The sequence below is a fragment of the Acromyrmex echinatior genome, chromosome 6 (genome assembly GCF_024713525.1).
Source record: "Acromyrmex echinatior isolate Ae372 chromosome 6, ASM2471352v2, whole genome shotgun sequence".
Lineage (NCBI taxonomy): Eukaryota > Metazoa > Arthropoda > Insecta > Hymenoptera > Formicidae > Acromyrmex > Acromyrmex echinatior.
Genome location: NC_141857.1, coordinates 13,798,958 through 13,822,401, shown reverse-complemented (window position 1 = coordinate 13,822,401; position 23,444 = coordinate 13,798,958). Strand labels below are relative to the sequence as shown.

Here is a 23,444-nt window from a genome sequence, read left to right as displayed (position 1 = left end):
GAACCAGCTGAAGTCGGCCGGAAAGGTGGCCACCGTTTTTTGGGATACACGCGGTATAATTCATATCGATTATCTTCTGTCGAAGCAAACGATCAATGGCGATTACTACGCAGCCTTATTGGATCATTTCAACATTTAAAAAAAAAACATCCTCATTTGGCGAAGAAGAAAGTGTTCTTCCATCAAGACAATGCACGGGTTCACACGTGCCCGGCACCGAATTTGGCCAAATTCAACGAATTTCGCTACGAATTGCTTCCATCCAGCATATTCGCCAGATTTAACTCCCTGCGACTATTTCCTGTTTCTAAACCTGAAGAAATGATTCGGAAGAAAGAGATTCACCACCAGAGAGCAGCTCATCGCCGAAACAGAGGCTTATTTTGAAGGATTGGATAAATCATATTATTCAGATTTGAAAAAGTTGGAGAATCGTTGGATCAAGTGTATCAAGCTGAAAGGAAACTATGTTGAAAAATAATGAATCGATCAAAAAAAATATGTTTCACTATGTTTTTCTAAAACATTATTGACTTGCCTTCATATATCTTGTAGAAAATATCGTTGCAGTGCGGGCCACTGTTCAATCAGTCTCGCTGCTACAAATGAAAGAATGAGCTATCTAATAGAGATATTTCAAAAAACGATGCGATGATACTTTTGTATAGTCCTGCACTTTTGCATACTCCTTTCATCTCGATGACCAACCATCAAAAAATGCAAAAACAGTCATAATAAGATCTGCTATGTCAGCCAAATTCTTCAAGAGCTTTGTCAAACGTATTACGAACTATATGCAAATTGCATGTGCCAATATTTATTAATCCCTTGGACTGATCTTCCTTGACAGTTTCATTCCTTAGCCTAAAAACTTTTTTGTTTACGTTTGATCCATCTAAAGCAAACATCAAAAGCTTCAAAAATGACAAGTTTGCATTTTTTACGGCTTCCTTCAAGTGCTGCTTTATTATTTCTGCAGTAGCTGAATCAATGAAGAAACTTTCTAGGTGCCTACAAACAATTTGATTTCCTTCTGTTGATCAAAATCTGATAATAATCTGCAACTACTTAAAATTTCCAGAATTTGTTGCTTCGTAATGAAGAGAAAAAAATTTATTTGTTGTAAAATCTTGCAGAAGTTGTGATCGAAAGTAAAGATCTAAAGTCTCCGTGAGATAGTAACTAGCTTTAATTTTTGCTATATCTAATTCTTTGGGAACGCCAGTGCTGAACATGGACTTAAAGAGTTCATTGATGTTGTTACAGGATTTAAAAAAATAATTCGCAAAGATGCATTTCATCACCCAACGCACCTCTGTAATAATTGCAGCATCCTTAATGCAAATAAAACTCAGCCCAGAGTGTGTTGTATTTGCAGTTGCTGTATCCTCATATTTGACTAATCATAACTGGAGAACTTAATTTAATTTTGAAATTCTGAATGTGTTTCGTAATTTGAGCATGCTAAGTAATGGCCTAGAATCCTTTCTTTTCACAATTTATTGAAACGCTGCAGATATTGCAGAAAACTTCACTTAAAAACTGCTTGGATATTGTTACCCAAGAAGAAATACAGTGGTCATTTAAATCAATTTTTGTCAGCCAGTTTGTTTTCATTTTGCATTTCATATCTGTTCTCCACTTTGTACTTCAATCTAATAAAAAAGTAAAGAGGAAACCAAAATTCAGGAAAAAAAGAAAAATAGAATATGAGAGACGATTTTTGAAATAATGTACAGCCAATGAAAAAATTCTATTCTAAATCCAATATTAAAAATGTACTTAATATTGTATTTTTCTAGGCTAGATAGTGTTTGTATAAAAATAATCAACACATATATTTTAGATTAGTATTAGTTCCAAAAAATTTTTCTAATTAAAAACACTACTTAATAATATTTTGGAAAAAATAATAATGCAAAAAAAGATCTGTAGACAATAAAAACTTGATTATTAACTCTCAGTACACATAATGGGTTAGCGTAATTCCATCCGATTTTCATAGTTCATGCAATCGAACACGCTTTGAGCAGTGATGCTGAGGTTGGGGCAGGGAAGGAGGGGAGGCTTATGTACCACCTCTACAATTTCCTTATTTGGAACTTCCAATCTTCTAATGCGCCTTTAGCTATGTAATTGTACAGTGTAAAGGCATATTGGGGTTACTCTAACTCCTTATGTGTACAACATCACAAAATCCGGACTTACTGCAAAGTTGAAATGTAAAAATGATTAATTGGATCATTAATGATTTTAATCAGAGAGTGCACATTATAAAAAATGATTTAAGTCAATTTTATTGTGTTCTTAATATCAGAAAAAGAGAGAAAATCTTCTTCTTTTTTCTCGTTAATGGCTCCCGTGGCAATGCGCCACGGCCAGTATCCAATGTAATAAAGAGTAAGGATGCATCGGATATCCGGAAAATATTCGGTACTTTATTACTATCCGATCGGATATCATTAGTATCCGAGAATATTTCCGGTTAAAATTTGATACCATTAAATTATTGATTTTTGTTTTTTTAAATATATTTTTATAATAAAGTACTTGTGTATGTATAAATTTGAGTATATTTTATCGAAAATGTAAAAAAAACCTTTCCCTTTAAAGTCGCCATTTTTAATAAGTCATTTTTATTAATAATTTTATCAATAATTATTGTAATTATTAATATTAAATATAATAATAAATTGTTAATATTATATAGAAGAATGATAGGATTTTTTTTATTTATTTCTATCAAAATTTCAAATTTTCTTTTATGATTAGTTTCCATAAAATTGAAAATCACTCATTTTTACTTTACAAAAAAAATATCGTAGAAGAAATCGCTTCTAGTTTCTTAAAGTTCAACTCATTAGCTGTTGATTCATTACTAATAAAACCTTTTTTCATTAATTTTTTACATAAAGATGAGATTTTGAAAAAAATTCGTTTTTTTTCACATTTTTTTCTGATCCCTTTCCACTTATTACGAAATATTATGTTTTTTGTGACATTTTAGACTTTCCAACTCAAAAATTCTTTTTTTTTTCAATCTTCAAACAATAGATTGAAAAAAAAATTAGTTAAAATCGATGCACTACAATCTGAGGAGCAAAAGAAAACGTAGAGTTACATATACTCCAATGTGGATAGATAGGGATTTTTTGAAGTGTGTACTGAAGATTAAAAATAATTAAAAATAATCGGGTTTAAGTACCTCTAAATACTGAGAAGAAATATATTGTGAGAGGGAAAATTTCGAGGCCTTTTACTAGGCCGTCTTTTCTAATATGTGGATGGACGCTACAAGTGACTCAGCTGAACATGGCTCAGATTCGACTGACAAAAAACGTGAAAGAAGGGTTCAGAAGAAGAGATTGTTCAGATTTTTTTAGTATTACATCGTCGACTACTAGTCGTAATGTGAAAGAAAATACAAATTTATTATACAGCAGCATTACAGTATTAAAAAATGTAATTTGACAAGTCGGCTTGTTTCTATATTATCTTACTATATGTTTCTGATTTTATCAAAATCATCTAATATCTGTAATTTCGTCAAAATTTATAACTAATGTCTAATTTTAAATAACTGACTATTATTGTAATTAAATTAAATTATTGTAATTAAATTATTGTAATTAATTATTTTCAGTTAACATTGATAATGACCCGGTTGGAGTCGAAATATACATATGTATGTTTTTATTATTGTATATACTATTATTACATGTCATTAAAATTTGTAAATATTCGTTAGGCTCATAACCCTTCTCGTTATTACTTAATTTTGAGCCTTATTATTATAATTTTAATTATATTTTATAAATTATTGTATCATTTTACTTTTTATTTATAAGCATTATTTGTAGGAGTTGATGCGTTTTAAGCGATTTGAGGAGCATGCAAGGATCGTTCATATTTTTTCTTACTCAATTTTACTTACTACTGAATTAAAAAATTATAATTAAAATTATCCTAGTATTTGGAAAATATTTTTTTTCACATTTTAAACAGAAGAAAGCAATGGTTAATTTTATCACTTTCTTAAATCATGTCTGCGAATTTCTCTTAGACGTTAATTATCTCAATATCAACAACATTATTGATATTTTCAGGGAAGAACGAATGTCAAGAAATGATTCTAATAAATATTTTGTCAACGTTTTAATCGAAGGGAAAAGTAAAAAATTTGAAGTTGATTCAGGAGCTGGATTAACATTGCTACCAGAAGCATTTAAGCATTTAAGAAATTAAAACTAAAATCAAAAATGCAAAGAACAACAATTCAATTTAGGTCGTATACTTCAGAAATATTTGCACTTGGCTACATTCAAATTCAGGTTGAATACAAGGGGAAGATATCAAATGAAATTGCATACATAGTGCCTGACAGATTTTCTCCATTACTGGAACTTAAAGAAATCGATAGAATAACTGCAAATGTCTCCAATCAAATAAATTCAATCGACTCATCGAATATGATTAAAAGAATCGAAGAACAATATAAAGGAATATTTACACCGAAAGTAGGAGCTATTCCAAAATTCACTTGCTCCCTGAAATTACGACCGAATTCAAAATCTGTGTTTATCAAGGCAAGAGAAATACCTTACGCATTCAAAAAAAAGTCGAACAAGAGCTCATCGATCTAGGAGCAGAAGGAATAATAACGAAAATAGAATCCAACGACGGGGGATCGTCGTTAGTTGTCATATCTAAACCGAATGGAAAACTAAGACTTTGTGTCGATTACAAGGTGGCTGATAACTCTCAACTCGAATCTGCTCATTATCCAATTCCGAAAATCGAAACAATTCTAAATAATCTCCGGAATTCAAAATATTTCTGTACGATCGACCTACACAAAGCATACTTACACGTTTTGATAGATGAAGGAAGCAAAAAGATACAAACTATTAGGTGTTGGAATTAATTCGTAGCGTTTTTTAATGAAAGAATGTTATTTATTTCGCATGAGCATTAAAAAATACATTAATGAAAGTACTTCCCATCACTTGTAAAACGCTACGAATTAATTCCAACACCTAATATTTCTACACAAAGAGGAACCTATCTTGTCAATCGGTTGTCATTTGGCATCAAAACCGCTCCAAGCGAATTTCATCGAATTTTGGACCAAATTTTAGCCGGACTAGATGATATTATCACGTATTTTGATGACATCATAATCCATGGAGAATCAATCGAACAAACATATCAGCGATTAATCAATTGTCTCAACAAATTGAAAGAATATAATTTACACATCAATCGATAAAAAAGTCGATAAAAAAGCATACGATTATGCTGGATTATACCAAGATCATTTCCTCACTATTTCCTAGTAGTAGTCGATGCAAAATCAAAATGAATAGAAGTCAAACATTCGAAAAGTGCCCCATCAACTAAATACGAATGTTGCAAGAAATTTTTAGCTTCCACGGACTACCACGAATCATAGTCTCTAATAATGTCACTATCTTCCAGAGCGAGCATTTTAAAAAATTCTGTAACGAATTTGGAATTTTTCAAAAGTTTATAGCACTCGGACACCCTGCAACCAATGAACTGGCTGAGCGAACGATTCAAACTTTAAAAATGAAATTAGCCGTCATGTCTAACGAAAAGTCATCCATAGCAACAAAATTAAACGAAATTCTATATCGGTATCGAGCAACTCCGTTATCGAATGGAAAAACACCATCCGAACGTTATCTAGGAATGAACCTTCGACTCAAATTAGACGCACTCAAATCGTTCAAAGAACAGCCTATCGCTAACATAGCTACAAAATCACAAGTCCGGAATCTAAGCGTGGAAGATCGTATTGAAGCTAGATGGGTTGCAAACAATAAAGCAACTTGGCGATTTGGAACAGTCATAAAGAAGTTTGGAAGACTGCACTATGAAATCCGTCTAGATAGCGGATATACGCTTAAAAGACATATCGATCAGTTTCGACACTACTATGTTAAAGAGAAGAAAGAAGACATAGCATCGAGTCTAAAACCAAAGAAAACTGTAAGGTTTTTCAATAGAACAGAATTTTATCCTGACAAGATACAAGGCAAAGCAAACGACATTCAAGAGTCGAACAACAATATCCTAGTCGACAGCGAACTTGTACAAGATGATCCTGTGCCGAATAATAACAATAATAACAATATTCCCAATGAGGGCCATGGATTGGCTGTGAACAGACATGTGGACAAGAAGAGCCAGGGCCTTCGCAGCAGGACATGCGCAGATCGCAGAGAACCAGGAAAGGACCAGAACGCTTCAAAGACTATTATCAATATTAAACTCTATTTTACTTTTTTTTGTTTTGTTTAAGCAGCTCCAATTAAAAACATCGTATTGTACTATCAACTTTCAAAATAAGCGTGGGAGAACTGTTGTATCCATAGATACAAACTTGAAAGCGAAGCGAACATTTTTCAGTGATTTAGAGTGTACTCTCGTTCTCTGAGTTTTTTTTTGTTTATGTCCTTGTGAATGTTGAGTTAGATTTTGAATAAAAAGATCACGGTCCCTTCGTTAACAAGACTGTATGATTAAGTTCCCTTCTTACACCTTTGTTCTCATAAGTAAAGACATAATTCTCTCTCTCTCTCTCTCTCTCTCTCTCTCTCTCTCTCTCTCTCTCTCTCTGTCCCCCTCTTTTTCTCTCTCTTTCTCATATGCACGCGCGTACGAAATTACTTTGTAAACATTCGATGACTTCATTTTCAGTTTGAGAAAAAAAAATTTCCATTTCGATGGATCACGTACAGTTCTAAACAAATGTTTCCAATCAAAGTGGAAGTTTTTCTGTTTTTTCTTTCAAGCTGAATGAAAATGAAGTCATTCAATGTTTATTAATTATTAAATTTGAAATTTTGCGTGCATGCGTGCGTGCGTGCGTACGTGAAAAAATGCAATCGTATGTGCACGCTCACGCATGTGTATCAATCGTCTGACCGCAGGGATCCGCGTACCGTCTGTGTTGAACAATGAGTTACGCTGTCCCTGGCTACCTTCTCTACGCGTCTCGTCATTCGAGAAAAATATTTGTTATTACAATTTAAAAACTATTTTGGCAAAGGAAAAATCGTCTTAGAATTAAATCAGGAATACAACACTTTAAAGATAAATGTTCATCTTAAATCACCCTGTACAAGATCATGCATGACCATATATGATCATGTATATTTGTTTCTATATGATCATATGTGATCATATATGTCCATATATGATTACATATGCCGCTATATGACCATATATGATTGTACGAGGGTCATTTAAAAGTTATGAGCCTCAACATGAAAATGGCATTATTCATCAAAGTCTATTTTGGTATGTTTATTACAATCATACATGTTTTGCAAGATACCTGTGAAAATCATTTAGTCATTTTGGATGCTCAATTGTTATTTGAGAGTTATTTGTGCTAATCGATATCAGTATCTTCGTTTGAAGATCTATGTTTGAAGATCTATCCTCCGAGCCTAACTTTGAGTCTAGGAAACAGGAAAAAGTCGTTGGGGATTAGATCTGGTGAATACGGTGGATAGTTAATTAATTCAAACCGCAAATTTTTGTTATGACGATCGTCAATATTAAATTTTTTCCATTTTTACAAAAACACGATTGACACAAATGACTGTCAAACAACAACTGGCCATCCACAATGGCTACAATTTTCACATGTATCTTTCAAAGCATGTATGATTGTGATACCAGAATGGTTTTAAGTTTTAAAACAAACTGAACAGTTTGCTTTCGCTTAGAATTAATTTAAAAACTTTTTCTGGGATAAATGTGCAAAAAACATTCCCTGATTGTTTTTGCGTGGATATAAGAGATATGTAATAATTGATTTTAATTCATTTATTTATAAACTTCAGAGTGTGCACATATTAGAAACACACACACACACACACACATATATATATATATATATATATATATATATATATATATATACGATAAATATCACTACTGAGTATTCAAAATATTTAATTGTAATATTTATGTATTATACTTTTATAGTGTTTTTGCGTTTAGCCTTCTCACTTTCGATGTAAATAAAATTATGTTTATTCAACGCGTTTTGCACGAAATGAACGAATTTAATAGAAAAACGTGTGCTTTGTTCTGCGAATCAAGGTATTAATTATGAAAGTTACAAATTCTCAGGTTAGGAAATCTATCGTATCGATGGTATTGAGGGTTACACAAATTCTCTACTTTGAAAACAAATTATCTGTTTTAAAAATACAAATTCTCTGTTTTCAAAATACAAATTTTTTGCTTTAAAAATACGAATTATTATTTTTTATATAATTTTTGTTTTTACAGTAGAAAATTTATTTTTAAAACAGCGGATTTGTGTTTTAAAATGGATAATTTATGTTTCTAAAGCAGATAAATACTAAAACAAATTCTCTACTATAAATACAAATATTATATAGAAAATAATTTATACATGTTTCTTGATAACAAAATGTTAGCAATTTGGAACCAAATTGGCAGCAAATTCATTGGCAACAAATCATTTGATCAGATTTTGACTACAAAACCATAATCATCTGTGTCCGCATTTGACTATACATGGATTTGTCAACAAAGCTTGCTGACAGACTATGCCAGCAGATTTGTAACAGAAATCGAGCAGAGTTTGCTTGAATCAAGTTCTGCTCTCACTGTCTGCTTTCAATCCGTCAGTTTATGCTTTTTTCGATTACAAATTTTTTCCGCTACTAATCTGCTGGCAAAGCATTTAACAGGCTTTGTCATATTTCTGACAGCAATTTGCTAACAATATCAAATAATATAAATTCCGTACAATCTTCAATTTATTACCTTTCTGCAATCAAAAATTGGTAGCTAGCTCTGTTCAAAATCTATTTCTGCAGGCTTTGCTATCAGGGTTTTTAAAACAGAGAATTTGTATTCTTAAAGCAGATAATTTGTGTTTTTAAAGCAGAGAACTTATTTTATAAATTTTTTACTTTAAAATTTGTGTAATTTAAGCAGAAAATACTTATTATAAGTAACCTTACTTATTTGTATCTATGCCATCGATGTGACAGATTTCCTAACCTAAGTAATCGTCACTTTAACGATTAACATCTCAGTTCACAAGGCAGAGCAATATACTTTATTTGATAATTATCCAGAAGACGCTCCTCATCTTCATTTCAATGAAATTATGCTCATTCGACGCGTTTTTGCATAAAACGAAAGAATCTGGCAGTTAAATGTTGTACCTAGTTCCGTGAAGCGAGATATTTATCGTTAAAATTCACTACTATTGAGGTTACGAAACCTGTCATGTTGGCATAAAATCTGTTACCGATATGTGCATTTACTGCAACTTCTAGGCGGTTAGGCCCCAAGCGGGTAGGATATGTTATTCTTTTTTTGTTCGGGGCGACGTAATCGTATTCTATTTTTAAAAAATCAATAAGGTGGAGAGCGTATCTCCTGGATAATTATTTATCAAATCCGTTCATTTCATGCAAAAACGCATCAAATGAGCATAACTTTATCAACATCGAAGGTGTGAAAGCTAAACTCAACAATTATCATTTTTATATTTATATTTATAACCTTCAAACTGTACACCACCCTTGAGCATCTTCTAATCCTGGTAGCAAGCTGATGTCAAAATGATGACAAAATGACGTAGTTTGTTACCTGAGAATGATACACAGGTGCGAATTGGGATTTGACAATTTTAATTGCAACTCTCTCTTAAGGATTAAAACAGAAATTTCTTTAAAACCATTCTTTTCTGAGATATTATTATTTTTGTCACAAATCCAATGGTATTACTCCTAAAAATTTAATGAAAAACCATATTTATTGTAATATCCCTATATATATATAGCACAAAAGTTGCAGCAACAATATTGTAATATTCCAGCAATATTGTATGTTGCAGCAATATTGTAGCGTTATTGCAATGATATTGCATTACGTTCTGTGCTGCATAAATGTGGATAAACCACAACTATTTATGCGCAACTGGCAGCAAATTGAAAATTTTTGTGGTGTTAATACACATTAGTACAGTTTGAAAATTAACTTCACTAATTCCTTTCAAACAGTTTCTAGTATGCATGAAGAGAATAGGAAGCCGAATTTACATGGACAAAGCCGTCAAAAAGCGTGATCAAAAGTGGTCATCTGAATTAGTTCGATCGACATGTCGCTTTCATTCCATGACATCGTTTTCGCAATTTGCATGGTAGGTCATACCAATTTTACAGAATTTTGAAGAATGTTCCAGTTTTAATGACAATTTACGTCTTTTTGTTACTGTCAGAGTATAATGTCAAAGAATAACGTCTCTATTTTTAGATTATGTGTGTTGGATTATGTGTGCGTAAACATATATGAGAGGAGTTTCGCGATTCGAACGCCGCCTATCGAGCACCACTAATATTAATTCAGAAATCTGATTTTGATCACACTTTTCAAAGCCTAGTTTGGCCTCCTATTCTCTATACTCCATGGTATGCACTGATATGTGTACTGCAAATGATTGAATTCACTAATAATATTCTTCTACAGCACAAGTAATACTCATTTGTCCGTAAATTCTCATGATTCGAGTACAAATTGTCACAAGTGTGTTTTATCGTATTCAGCAGTTCGAAATTCGACTGGCAAAAAGCTTCGCGATGCCGTGGATAGAGATCACAAAGTTAGAACTATAATTTAAATTGTATGTGAACATATCCCAGCAAACGAGAATGGATTAAAATGTATTGAAATGGATTCAGATTTTCAGAAATATTGATTCGAGAATGTTAAAATGAATGGTTTTCAATTCCGAATGCATTTTTATTCATTTATAAGAATTGCATGAAGCATATCTCTATGCCTTTCAATCTAAAAATAATATTATTTTTTCTGTGCACACAAACACAATTGTGAATACTGTTTAATTCAAAATTTTAAATAGGAAATGCAGTTTTAAATCCAATTGAATTTAATTGAACCCAATTGAATCCAATTAAATCCAAAAAAAGTATTCGCTATTTATAAAATACGCATTCAGATAGAAAAAAATTTCAATCCATTTTAATCCATTCTCGTTTGCTGAGGTATGATTACGATGTCTCCATGTGACCATATGTGAAATTGTATGAATTATATACAATTATATGGTTTCATATATGGTCATACATTGAATCACATACAGGGTGCGTCACCAAAATCCGGACAAATTTCAATTTAAATTTTCTGTTATATTGTGCCCAGAGGTTGTTGTTGGCGTCCGAGAAAGCCTGATGCTTCTAATAAGCAGTCATATTCTCAAAATGGCCACGATGTTGAAACCAAGTGCGAAGTATAATCGAAGAAACGTGATCATCGAAGATCTTCGCTGGGCGCTCAGCAACGGAAATAATTCAGTTCTTTGGATATCCGAGATCAATCGTTTATGATGTTGTGGCAAAATATACAGCTTTAGAACAGTCTAACGAAGGTTCCAATATGCCAGCAAGGAAGAGTCACTCGAAAGAACGCACCACGAGTACTCCCGCAGTCATTGAAAAGGCTCAAACGCTGATTTCGGATGATCCAGGGCAATCGTTGCGAAAATTAACATCGATTGTTGGTGTAAACGAGTAACAATGCGTCGAATTACCGAGAAAGATCTTCGATACAAATCGTACATATTAAAGATACGACAGATGCTCTCTGGCTATCAGGATAAGCCGAGGTGCTCGCCTCGGCTCCCATTCTGGCCTCCCAACAGCCCAGATTTAAATCCCTTGGACTATTACGTATGGAGTGTAATTGAAAGGGTTACAAACAAGTCTCGGCATCCCAATGTGACGTCATTAAGGACCGCTATTGAGGCAGTATTTGTCGGCACGAACAGTGCTATTGCAGCGTGCATGCGAACGCTTCAAACCAAGAATAGAGGCCGTTCAAGCTAATGGGGGATATATCGAATGATTGTGCTCTACAGGAATCCCAAGTGTCATGTAAAAGGATTTTTTGTAATATTTAATTTTTCATTAAAAATATTTTGTTTAAAAAAATTGTTCGATTTGTCCGGATTTTAGTTTGACGCATCTTGTATTCATGTAATTATAGGCATAAAAAGAAACGGAGACGACGAAATATCTAGACAACTAAGCATTTTAGAAAAAAGTATTTCAGTTAAAAGTTGTAGGATTCTACCCTATAAAAGATCTATTTACTGATCATATATGCTTGACCGAGTGGAATCGCCAAGGTCAGGTCAAAATCAAACTGATTTTTTTTAATAGAATACCCTATTTTTGATGCCAGAATCCAATAGCTGATGTCAAGAGCTTTTGAAAACACTAGAATAAAGTTATTTTTCATTAAGTATTTTTTTAGTTATAAGGCTTGAAAATTACAGTATCGCCGGCATTACCATTAGCAAGGTATCTGATTGATGGTTAAAACCTCGTCACTCGCCGCCATTACCCTCATTGTGTTTCTTGTTGCGCTATCCAACAGTTCGCGTAGTGGTCTACAGTGTTTATTCGTTCACTTCTGGTCATTCTTACTCTTCACGATGTCTAAAGACAGGCACAGAAATTGCTCTAAGTCACCTAGGAGATCATCTAAAGTCCACAAGGCTTGCTCTCGTATCCGCGATCGCTCTTCAAGGTATAATTCTCGAAGCCGCTCGAGACGATCATCACGAAGTGCATCGCAACATTCCGAGGCTTCATTCGCGGCAATCATCCGGAAATCCACGATGCTGGAGAAATTGGTCCAACTTGTCGAGACTGAGGCGAAGCGCCTAGACAAAATTGAAGTTAGGTTGCGCTAGCCAGCATTCTTTCAACGCCGCAGTCTCATCGAGAGTCTCCTCAGCCATTGGAAAAACAGACGGTTTTCTTAAACCGGGGCTCTGTACCAGGTAAGTCCTTTCCGCGATCCCTTGCGCGCGCTGCGTCATCGGCATAGAGTAGGTTAATCCGACGTGTTCCTCTAAGGCACTTTTTCCTTAAGATAGTATCTTCTTTTTAGATTTTCCTCCTGAGAACTCGGTTTAGGCTTCATCGTCGTTCGTATCAAAGAGGTTCGGGCCCAAAGGTGACACGAGCGGGGATTTTTCCTGGGATTCACAGATGTTCAAATCCACCAATGACACTGTTCACTCCGACTTGAACGCCGAAGAACGGAAAGAATTACTGGCCACGTACGAGATCAAGGAAGGCCTATCCACGCTAGGTACCCCAAAATTGAATAAGATCATCCTCGCAATGGAAGGCCCAAACTCCTCTGTCTTAAAAAGGGACGAGCTCCATCACAGTCGCAGGTCGCAGTCTGCTCGAACGCTCTAGGCATTGGCCTCTCCACTCTCATGGCTTTGGAATCGCTTCCAGAGTCGGCGGAGACGGCCATCGGCCGATTGCACACGCCGTTCTTTTATTGGCAGATCTACAATACCGGCTCTCGCACACAAACGTGCCTTTATTAAACCAATACTGAATCTCTTAGGAAAATCCACGGCAGACTCAGATAGACGATTGCCTTTTCGGAGCCACGTTCGCGGAGGACATAAAGGATGCTCAAGCCTGCGAAAAGGAGACCGGGATACAAACTTTTGAAAAGCACACCCGCCACAAGCAAGGCAGTCAAACAGTCCCTGAGACAACTGTAACTCAAACAAGTCACTTCTGCGGGAAACGAGAAAGCCCCCGCTCAGAAGCAGTCAAAACCTCGAGTGGGGTCCTCGAGGAAATCATTCTGGAGATCAGCATCCCGGTTTTCTCTTACCATCATCGATAAACATGAGACAAGAACGACTGGCCGTTTTGCCTCCTTCATCGCTGGGAAAACTTGACTTCGGATTCGGTCGTGCTGGAGGCAGTGCGAGACTATACGATACTATTCGTCTGCCTCTCAAGTGCAACCGCTGCTCAATCAACAGTCTTTTCGGAAGCAGTGTCTCTCGCCTGTGATAAAAAAATTAATCGTCTTCTCTTAAAAGAGATTATCTATCTAGTAGAACCCTCAACGGACCAATTCTTATCCATCTTTTTCCTTATCGAAAAAACATCCGGAGGAATGCGTTTCATTCTTAATCTGAAAGAGTTAAATCAGTTTTCAGATTCCTCTCACTTCAAACTGGAAAATTGGCGCACAGTAGTCCGCTTCATGTTGCTCGGTACGTATATGGCTTCCATCGATTTCGAAGTGATCTTCCAGTTAGTGAACATTCACCGCAGCCACAGAAAGTTTCAATAGCGGTGATCTACCTTCGAATTTGCAGCTCTCTCTCCTTCGGCTTAGCTTATGATCCCGTTCATTTTTATCAAGATTCTTCGACCAATATTAACCTCGCTTCGAGAAAGAGAGGATATGAGAGCGTGGCTTACCTCGACGATTTCCTCTTACTTTCGCCGTCTGAACAAGCATGTTGCAAGAACGTCTAAGCTCACGTAAACACGTTAACGGACCTGGAGTTTGTTATTAATTTTGAGAAATCAGAACTAATCCCAGACTCCTATAGGAAATACCTCGGAAATACCTTCATGTTTGACTCAGTGCGACAATCGATAACCATCCCAGAATCCCGGCGTAGAACTCTCCTTGCAAAGCTCATCGAGATTGAGAATAAATCTTCTTGTTCAATCAGAAACTTCGCCAGCTTGATCGGTTCACTGATGTCGGTTTGCTCTGCTATATGGCCTTTTATATACGAAGGCTTTTGAAAGAGAAAAGTTCGGTGCCCTGCTACGCACGAACTCGGATTTCTCAGCTAGAACATGCCTACCAACGTCCCTCCGGGGCAATTTTCTCTGGTGGCGAAAAATCTTATCTGACCCGGAACAAGCGAATATAATTCGATCATGCCAATTCACCCTTAAATTATTTTCAGATGCTTCTTTAAACGGATGAGGTGTCACCTGTGGCGCACAATGTTCGCACGGCTGGTGGACGCCAGAAGAGAAAGTCCTTCGTCCCATTAACGTCCTGGAGCTTAAGGCAACCTTCGGCCTAAAATGCTTTGATGCAGACTTGAGAAACGTGAATACTCTTACTCCGCATCAACAACACAACAGCAATTTCCTACATAAACCGCTGTGGATCGATTAAATTTCCTCTCAGCTTTGGCAAGCATAGCTGACAGTGGTGCCAGATCAGGAATTTATTTTTATTCGCGTTATTCCTACATTCCGTCGGCGGATAATTTCATCGTTGAAGAATCTCGACGCACGGAATGGTCACTACTCGCCCTGCCTTCGACGCCATCTATCAGAGATTTATCATCTCGAAGTCGATCTATTCGCCTCGATTCTGAATGCGAAATGATTATTTATCTTGGTTTCCAAATCCCGGTGCTTGAGCGATCGACGCCTTCATCATCACCTAGGGCACTTTTCTTTTCTGCTTTCTCTCCCTTTATCCTGATCACCCGGGTCTTGCGCAAAATTGTGGATGATTCCGAAGGAATCTTAGTGATCTCTTGGTGGCCCTCTCAGCCCTGGTTCTCGCTCTTCCAGTGTTTCAGAGCCGATGATCTTCGCCCCGGCTTACGATTTGCTTTCTGCCCCTCTTAGAAATGATCACCCGGCCTATCGGATGCTTTCCCTGACTGCAGGATATGTATCAAGAGGGGGACTCGCCCTCGACAACTTACTGGCTTCTCTAGGCAACGATCTGCCAATACACCAAGTCTCTGTGCGATTGGTAGAATTTCTGCCAGGTTCGCCATCTCTCGCCCTTTACTCCCACGGCTGGAGTGACCTTAGAATTTCTCGTCTGATGATTTTGAAATCAGCCGGCTCATATTCAAAGATCAACATAATTAGATCAGCCATCTCCTTGATTTCGTCAAACTCGACCGGCGAGAATCCTTTTATAAAATGTTTTTGCAAAGAGGTAAATACTTCCATACCCCAGCGTCCCCGATATGAGTACGTGGGATGAGTATATGGAACCCCGCACCAGTAATTAAAAAATTAACCTTAGACTTCCCTCATCAGAATCTTTTTTTGAAAAGGTTAACCAAGAAGCTTGTAATGCTTCTCGCCTTGAGCACGGGACAACGTTGTCAGACTCTGGCAGTAATTAAAATTTCGTAAATTACATTTAAAGAAAATTGGGCACTCATCCGGATAGCCGACAAATTAAAAACGTCTGCGCCGGAAAAACCTCAGCTGCTCCTGTATACTGAAGAGCATAAGGAAATTTGTGTCGTAAACCTACTGACTACTTATACCGAGAAGACCATATTCGTCCATCTACTTGTGATTCTCTGCTAATTGTACTGAATTATCCGCAAGGAGCGGTAGGCACTCAGACAGTCAGCCGTGATTTAGGACTATTCTGTCTGAATGCGGAGTGAGCGAGACTTTTTCGGCCCACAGCACATGTCATGTAGCAACCTCGAAAGCCGCAAACAAGGAGTTCCGCTAGATTTAATTAAGAAAGCAGCGAGCTGATCGGGGGTGTATTCGCGAAGTTTTAATCGTCCCCTGATCGATTCAGGTATCGTCTCATCCATTCTTCTTCCAGATACGAGGACCTGATGATTAAATTTTGTACTGTCTTGAAATTCAAAATATAGCCTTTTGTAATTGTACTTTAGACCACTACATCTCCGTCTTGATTGAGTCCTCAGGGGACTCAGATCGCAAGTCGTCCTCTGAACATCCTACAATAAGTATCATCCGGACGAGAACTCGGACATAATTTATAGATTAAACGAACTTACTAAGTGAAATTCGATCTTAATTATGTCCTGGATTCTCGTCCGGATGAACGTCCCCGCCTAGGCTAGTGTCCCGCTCGAGACTGCTAAAACGACTTGCTAAAACTTTAAAAGATGAGGGTAATGGCGGTGAGCGGCGACGCCAGGCGCCACGTCTGCGCAGGGAAGGTTTTTCCTTCTCCATCTAAAACCTTGTTGATTTGGAGCGCGACTACAATAAGTATCATTCAAACGAGAACTCAGGACATAATTAAGATCGAATTTCACTTAGGTAAGTTCGTTTAATCTACAAATTATATATGAGCATATGTAATCATATGTGATCATGTATTGAATCATAAACAATTAAATATGAACATATATCAAATCATATGTGATCAGATACAATCATATATAAGTTATATATAATTATGTGTTTATATATAGTTACATATGTATAAAAAAAATTTTTATTCGAATCATTTCTGGCTGGTTGTTTTTCTTATTCCATTAGAATTAGACTCAAAAAGACCCGTTTTGCGCAAAAATTATAAGTTAACATTTCTCTGCACAAAAATATTCGGAAGGCCATCAGAAAAGAAATATACAGGATGATTCAAAATGAACATATTGTCCTTAAAATGTCATATTCCTAACTTAATTTTAAGACAATTTTTCTTTTGTCAAAATTTTGTCCGAAGCTTAGTTTTCAAATTACAAGAAAAAATAATTAACGTATCACGGATCGCATGTAGGAGACGAGCAGGAGCGGCGCTTACGGTTAGACGCGGACGCTTTACGCACGGGGCGCATTGAGGCGCGCACATTGACCAAATGCATTCACACGTTTATAAAAACACATTCCTTCTTCTTTCCCTTCCTTGTATCTTTCCCTTCTACCACTATTTCTTTGTCTTTCACATACTAAAAAAAAGAATCTCATCATGAAAATGTGTAATTAGATATCTACGTATTTAAAAGATATTTAATATTTGAGTCATGAAAGTTAATTACAGTAAATAGTTGTGTCGACCATTATTACGGTGCATCCAAACTTATTCCTCCAACTGTTTCAAGAAGCTAGAGTAAAATTGAATCATTGAACATCTATAAGGTAATAACAATTTTATAATTGAGATAATAATAAGCTTTTAAAGTGTACTCGGCTTATATTTTTGTTTTAAACATTTATAATCATCAAACATTTATAATATATCTTTGAATGCTAAAAAGCACGATCGCGCTCATAAAACTTCTCATAAGTATGTAATAAATATATATTACGAGCGCAATATCGCAGATAAAAAAATTGTTAGAGAAATTTTTGTAAAATTGAGAAATTAGACAATAATTGAGTGCCACAAGTATTATAACGCCTATTAACATACAATTAAGTCTAACAAGTATTTCAGTACGTTGAATTGTATGAAACGCTCTTTGAATTCGATGTACTGAAATAATTGTATGATTTGTATGTCAATAGTTTTATAATACTTATCGCACATAATTATTGTTTAAGTCCGATCTTTTACGACATTTCTCTAACAATTTTATCAATGAATTAAAATGCAATCCAATATACAAAGAATTCAATATCTATTTTTAATTTCATCATTCTAATTTATAATTTAATGAAATTAACATATTTAAGTATGTGAAAGACATAGAGATAGTGTGCTAGAGAGGAAAGGCAAAAAGAGGGGAAAGAAGACAAAACGTGATTTTATAAACGTGTGAATACATTTGGTCAATATGCGCCCCTCAATGCGCCCCGTGCGAAAAGCGTCCGCGTCTAACCATAAGCGCCACTCCTGCCCGTCTCCTATACGCGACCCATGATACGCTAACTATTTCTGCTTGTAATTTGAAAACTAAGCTTCGGAAAAAAATTTTGGCAAAGGAAAAATTCTTAGAATTCAATCAGGAATATGACATTTTAAGGACAATACATTCATTTTGAATCACCCTTATATGTTTGAAACTCGCAATCAGAGTTGCAAGATTCGTGGGACAAATCCCACGGCGAGACCTATCTGCGCATGCGAACACACGTCATAGATCACGTGATCGGTTACGGCACACCCATATTAAGATTCAATATCGAGGCGTTTCTCGGGATATTTTTTATATCTTTAATCAATATTAATATTAATGCTATAGGAGATATTAATATATTACATGCTATTTATTAAATATATATTATGATATTTATTAAATATATATTGTTCGGGCAAACGCTACCTGTGTCTTCCTATTTTCGTTTATTAAATGTAAAACAAAAATAAATTGATATAAATAGCGCTAATAGCATCTCCCCAAACTCTAAATATTCTACATAAATAGTCTACATACTCTAAATAGTCTACATAAAAATTTATTAATTTTATACCATTTGGAATAAATGAATTCATAAATACTCTTTAAAAAGGTCTATAAATTAATTACAAATCTGTATAATTACATTTAAAATATATTTATATATATTCTCTTTCTCTTGTCCACATTGATCCTATTTTAAAGTTTAGTATGAAAAATGTAGGTATTCGGAACACCTACAAAATGAGATGTGGAACATTAAAATCAGTCTATTAGTTAAGTAGAAAAAAAATTAAAATCACTGAAAAAAATTTTTTTCACTCGTTCTCTGTTCATCGAGATTGAAATGCAAAGCTTTGAAATTCTTGTAAAATGTAGCCCTCGAGATAACGAAAAAATCTAACCTTGAACGAACCTGAAATGTTCATTATTTTTTGCAAAAAGTCATTTCTAAAAATTTGTCTGCGAAAAACTTAATTTCTTCATCTTCGAGCAGTCGCACAGCGGGCGGTGATTTTTTTTCAAGAGTTGCACATTTAGTAACAAAACGATTTTTTTTGCAATTAAACTATTTTAAAACGATTTTGAAAAGTGGGTTTCTTTTTTTCGTATAAAAAATAGAATAATTCCGTTAATATATATCATATCAAATAGCCGTGTGAAGCATTCGACAGTTGACATTTTTCTACAAATTAAAAAAAAATTTCCCCTCCGATTATTAGGAGCCGAGATAACAATTTTTTTCAATAAATCATTGTAGCTCTAATTGTTAAGATTAAGAGTTCCGTCTGGTACCAATTTTTAAGGAAGAATTGAATTTGCTTTTAAAAAATTTCGAATTTTTTACTGCCGAAAAAGTTTGTTTAAAACCATTGGAAAGTTGAGGAACGCGAGCGAGGCAGCACGCAGGACGGAGTAGGAGAAGCCTGCAAGGGATAGAGTGGAGATGACCAGGTCGCTCGGCGACTCGCATATCTGATTTTGCGTTAAAATTTACTAAACTTACATTTTTTCGGCATTGACGTCTAAATTGACGTAAAAACATGATGTTTTTTTAGTTTGGGGTAACTCTACAAAATCTAAACAAATAGTTTAGCCAAATGTTTCGGAAAGTAATTGTAACCACAAATTTTTCTCGTTTCATAAATTTTTCTTGTTTTCGTTTATTTCTAAAAAATCATGTTTGATTATGTCTGACTGACATTTTTATTATTTACGTATTTTGTTAATTTAAATTCTTTACGTTAGGTCACAGTTCAGTAATCATTCTATTGAAAAGAACCCCATTCTGGATCAATGTGTGTGTTGTGCAAGATATTGGGTCATCTAAAAAGTATCCGCGGTACTTTGTCACTAGATATATGACCATCAACACACATCTAGTGACAAAAAATCACGGATACTTTTTAGATGACCCAATATTCTATTTTCAATATCTAAGTACAGGTACAGGTACTTTAGAAAAATGTACCGAGATACAGATACAAGTACTAAAAACATGAAATATCTAGGTACAGGTATAGATATTTTAAATGTACCTTAATAATATCTAACAGGTACTTTTATTTTTAACATAAAATCTCAGGATAAATTGCATTTTGACGACAAAATGACGTTTCTATCTCACTGTTATCAACTCTGTAGGTCCCACTTCATAGTGGATCGCAATGGTTGTGTTCAAATGATAAGTTTTCAGTTTAGCAGTTGTGGCAACTCTCAAATTTAATTAGCCGATCAAGTAACCAGTGTTGATGAAACCGATCTTTAGTGTAGGAAAGAAATATAGATATGTACTGGTATACAAGAAATGGTACCTAGGTAGAGGACCTTAGGTAGAGGAACAAAAAAAAAGTACAGTTCGTAAGTACGCAAATTTGTATCTAATTACAATACCTAGGTATTGCACAACACTGATCAAAACGTACAATAGAGAGTTAATATCAATTAAATGACAAATATGATATTTAATTACATTGCACAAAAATATCTTGTTGCGTGGCTCTAAAGATTTATTTTGATTTATGATTGATATCGTGAGAGCTTATATACAGGGTTGGCCATATTCGACGGAAAGATGTTTTTTTTTTCAATCATGGGAAAGAGATGTTAGATCGAGTAACGACATTTCCCATGATTGAAAAAAAAATCATCTTTCCGTCGAATATGGCCAACCCTGTACATACAGGGTATAGAAAAAATCACGGACCCCTTAAATATCTTAAAAAGTAATCATTTTTGAGAAAAATGTTTTAGACAAAAGTCGTAGGGTTGAAAATAATCTATTGACTGACCTTATCAATTTGACCATGAATGGCGCCAAGGTCAAGTCAAGGTCAAATCGATTTTTTTAAACGAAACATCCTATTTTTGATTTTATAATTTAATACCTGAGGTCGGGAGCTTTCCAAAATACTATAATAAAGCCTCTTTTTAATAAGTACTTTTTAATTTATGAGTGTTGAAAGTTAGGGAACCGGCATTAGCATTATCTAAGGTATCACATAAAGATTGTCCGACAAGATTTATGAGTCATGTATGTGCCCGCGAATGTCTGCATCTCTATCTTCCTCCTACCTTTTCCTTCTTCTTCCCCCCTCCTCTTTTTCTTCCTACTCCTTTCCATTCCCTCTTTCTCCTTCCCACCTTTCAACAAAGCTGGAGACTACATAAGCTAGAGATCTCTCCTCAAGTCATTCTTTCTGTGACCTGCGATTGAGAAGGTATATTTTTTCGTGATACTCCGTTTTGAGATTGCTTATCGCCACATAGTTATATTTTATTTATAAAATATTTATTTGAAATATTTTATAATGCTTACTGAATAGGAACGTATATCTTTTAATGATGCGAGGATGGAGTGATCATAGGAGGTCTACGCACATGTGACAGAACTTTTCAATCAAACTTTTAGGAATGAGGACAATGGTATATCTAAATCGACTGTTATTCGTACTGTATAACGATTTGAAGAAATGAGTTTTGTAAAAGAATATATAAGGTATACAAATAGCGACAAATTCTGATAAAAGATTGAATGTTCTGCAGTCTTTTATCGAAGATCCGCGTAATTCGCAAAGTTGCACAACAACACGACATCGATCCTATATCAGTTCATAAAATTCTAAAAAAGGAAAAATTTCATTCATATAAGATCCATCTGACGCAGGAACTGTATGAAGATGATTTTGATTGTCGTATTGAATTTTGCGAAAGTATGATGTTAAATATCGATAAAAATCTTTTATTTGTAGTCAACATTATTTTTTCAGATGAAGCTACTTTTGAGCTAACCGGGAATGTAAATCGACATAATTGCAGATATTGGAGCGATGAAAATCCTCATTAGATGTACGAAGCATATACTCAGAATCAGCAAAAAGTCAACGTATGGACAGGAATTTTAAATGAAGCCATTATTGGACTTTTCTTTATTGAAAATTTAAATGCTGACAATTACTTAGCCATGCTTCAAGATGAAATAGTTCCGGCAATCCAAAACGTCGCTCGTCAATGACATTTGGTTCCAGCAAGATGGAGCGCCACCTCATTACGGTTTACGCTAATATCTGAATGAAGTTTTGCCGAATAGGTGGATAGGAAGAAGGGGTTACATTGAATGGCCAACACGATTGCCTGATCTAAATCCACTCGACTGTTTTTTGTGGGGATATTTAAAGGAAAAAATTTATAATACTAAACCTCGAAATCTTAATGATTTACGTCAACGAATAATAAATAAATTTAGAATCATGCCTCGCGAATTCTGTAGAAATGCAGTCTTAAGTTTTTATAATCGTCTAATACATTGTCAGACTGCGGAGGACCGCCAATTTGAGTATTTACTATAATATGTAATATTCTTTTAACACTAGCTCACCATACTGGGATATGACGTATCTAATGCGTTTTTCACATTGCAATTCAGACTTTTAACTTTTTATGATGTAATTTAAGAATAAAATATTTTTTGTTTCATCTTTGTTTATTTGTTCTTGTCTTACTCTAGAGATATCAATTTTGCATGTGATAAGTTAAACATATTTTCTATTCAGAGATATAATTTGACGAAGTTCCAGATCCCGATGGGATCTAGCCCCGAGAAAGTAACTAAAAACTGATAGATTGATTGATTTAGATTGTCTTTATTTCTAAAAGATTGATTGAAAAATCTTGTCGCTTGCATAAGACCTCCTATGACAATTTCATTTTCGCATCATTAAAAGGGATACGAGCACCTTAACTTAGGTAATGCTAATGCCGCAGCGGTTCCCTAACTTTCAACTCTCATAACTTAAAAAGTACTGATTAAAAAAAAGCTTTATTATAGTATTTTGGAAAGCTCCCGACCTCAGCTATTAGATTCTAGAATGAAAAATAGGGTGTTTCGTTTAAAAAAATCGATTTGACCTTGACTTGACTTTGATGGCGCCATCAAATTGATAAGGTCAGTCAATAG

At 35.0% G+C, this 23,444-nt stretch overlaps 1 protein-coding gene and 1 pseudogene across 6 annotated transcripts in view; one reads left to right on the top strand and one right to left on the bottom strand.

Annotated features, from left to right (window-relative positions):
• Positions 1 to 23,444, bottom strand: part of LOC105154230 (uncharacterized) — a 242,674-nt gene that overhangs the window by 193,105 nt on the left and 26,125 nt on the right. The window lies entirely within an intron of this gene.
• LOC147909508 (uncharacterized) lies at positions 12,539 to 18,359 on the top strand (annotated as a pseudogene).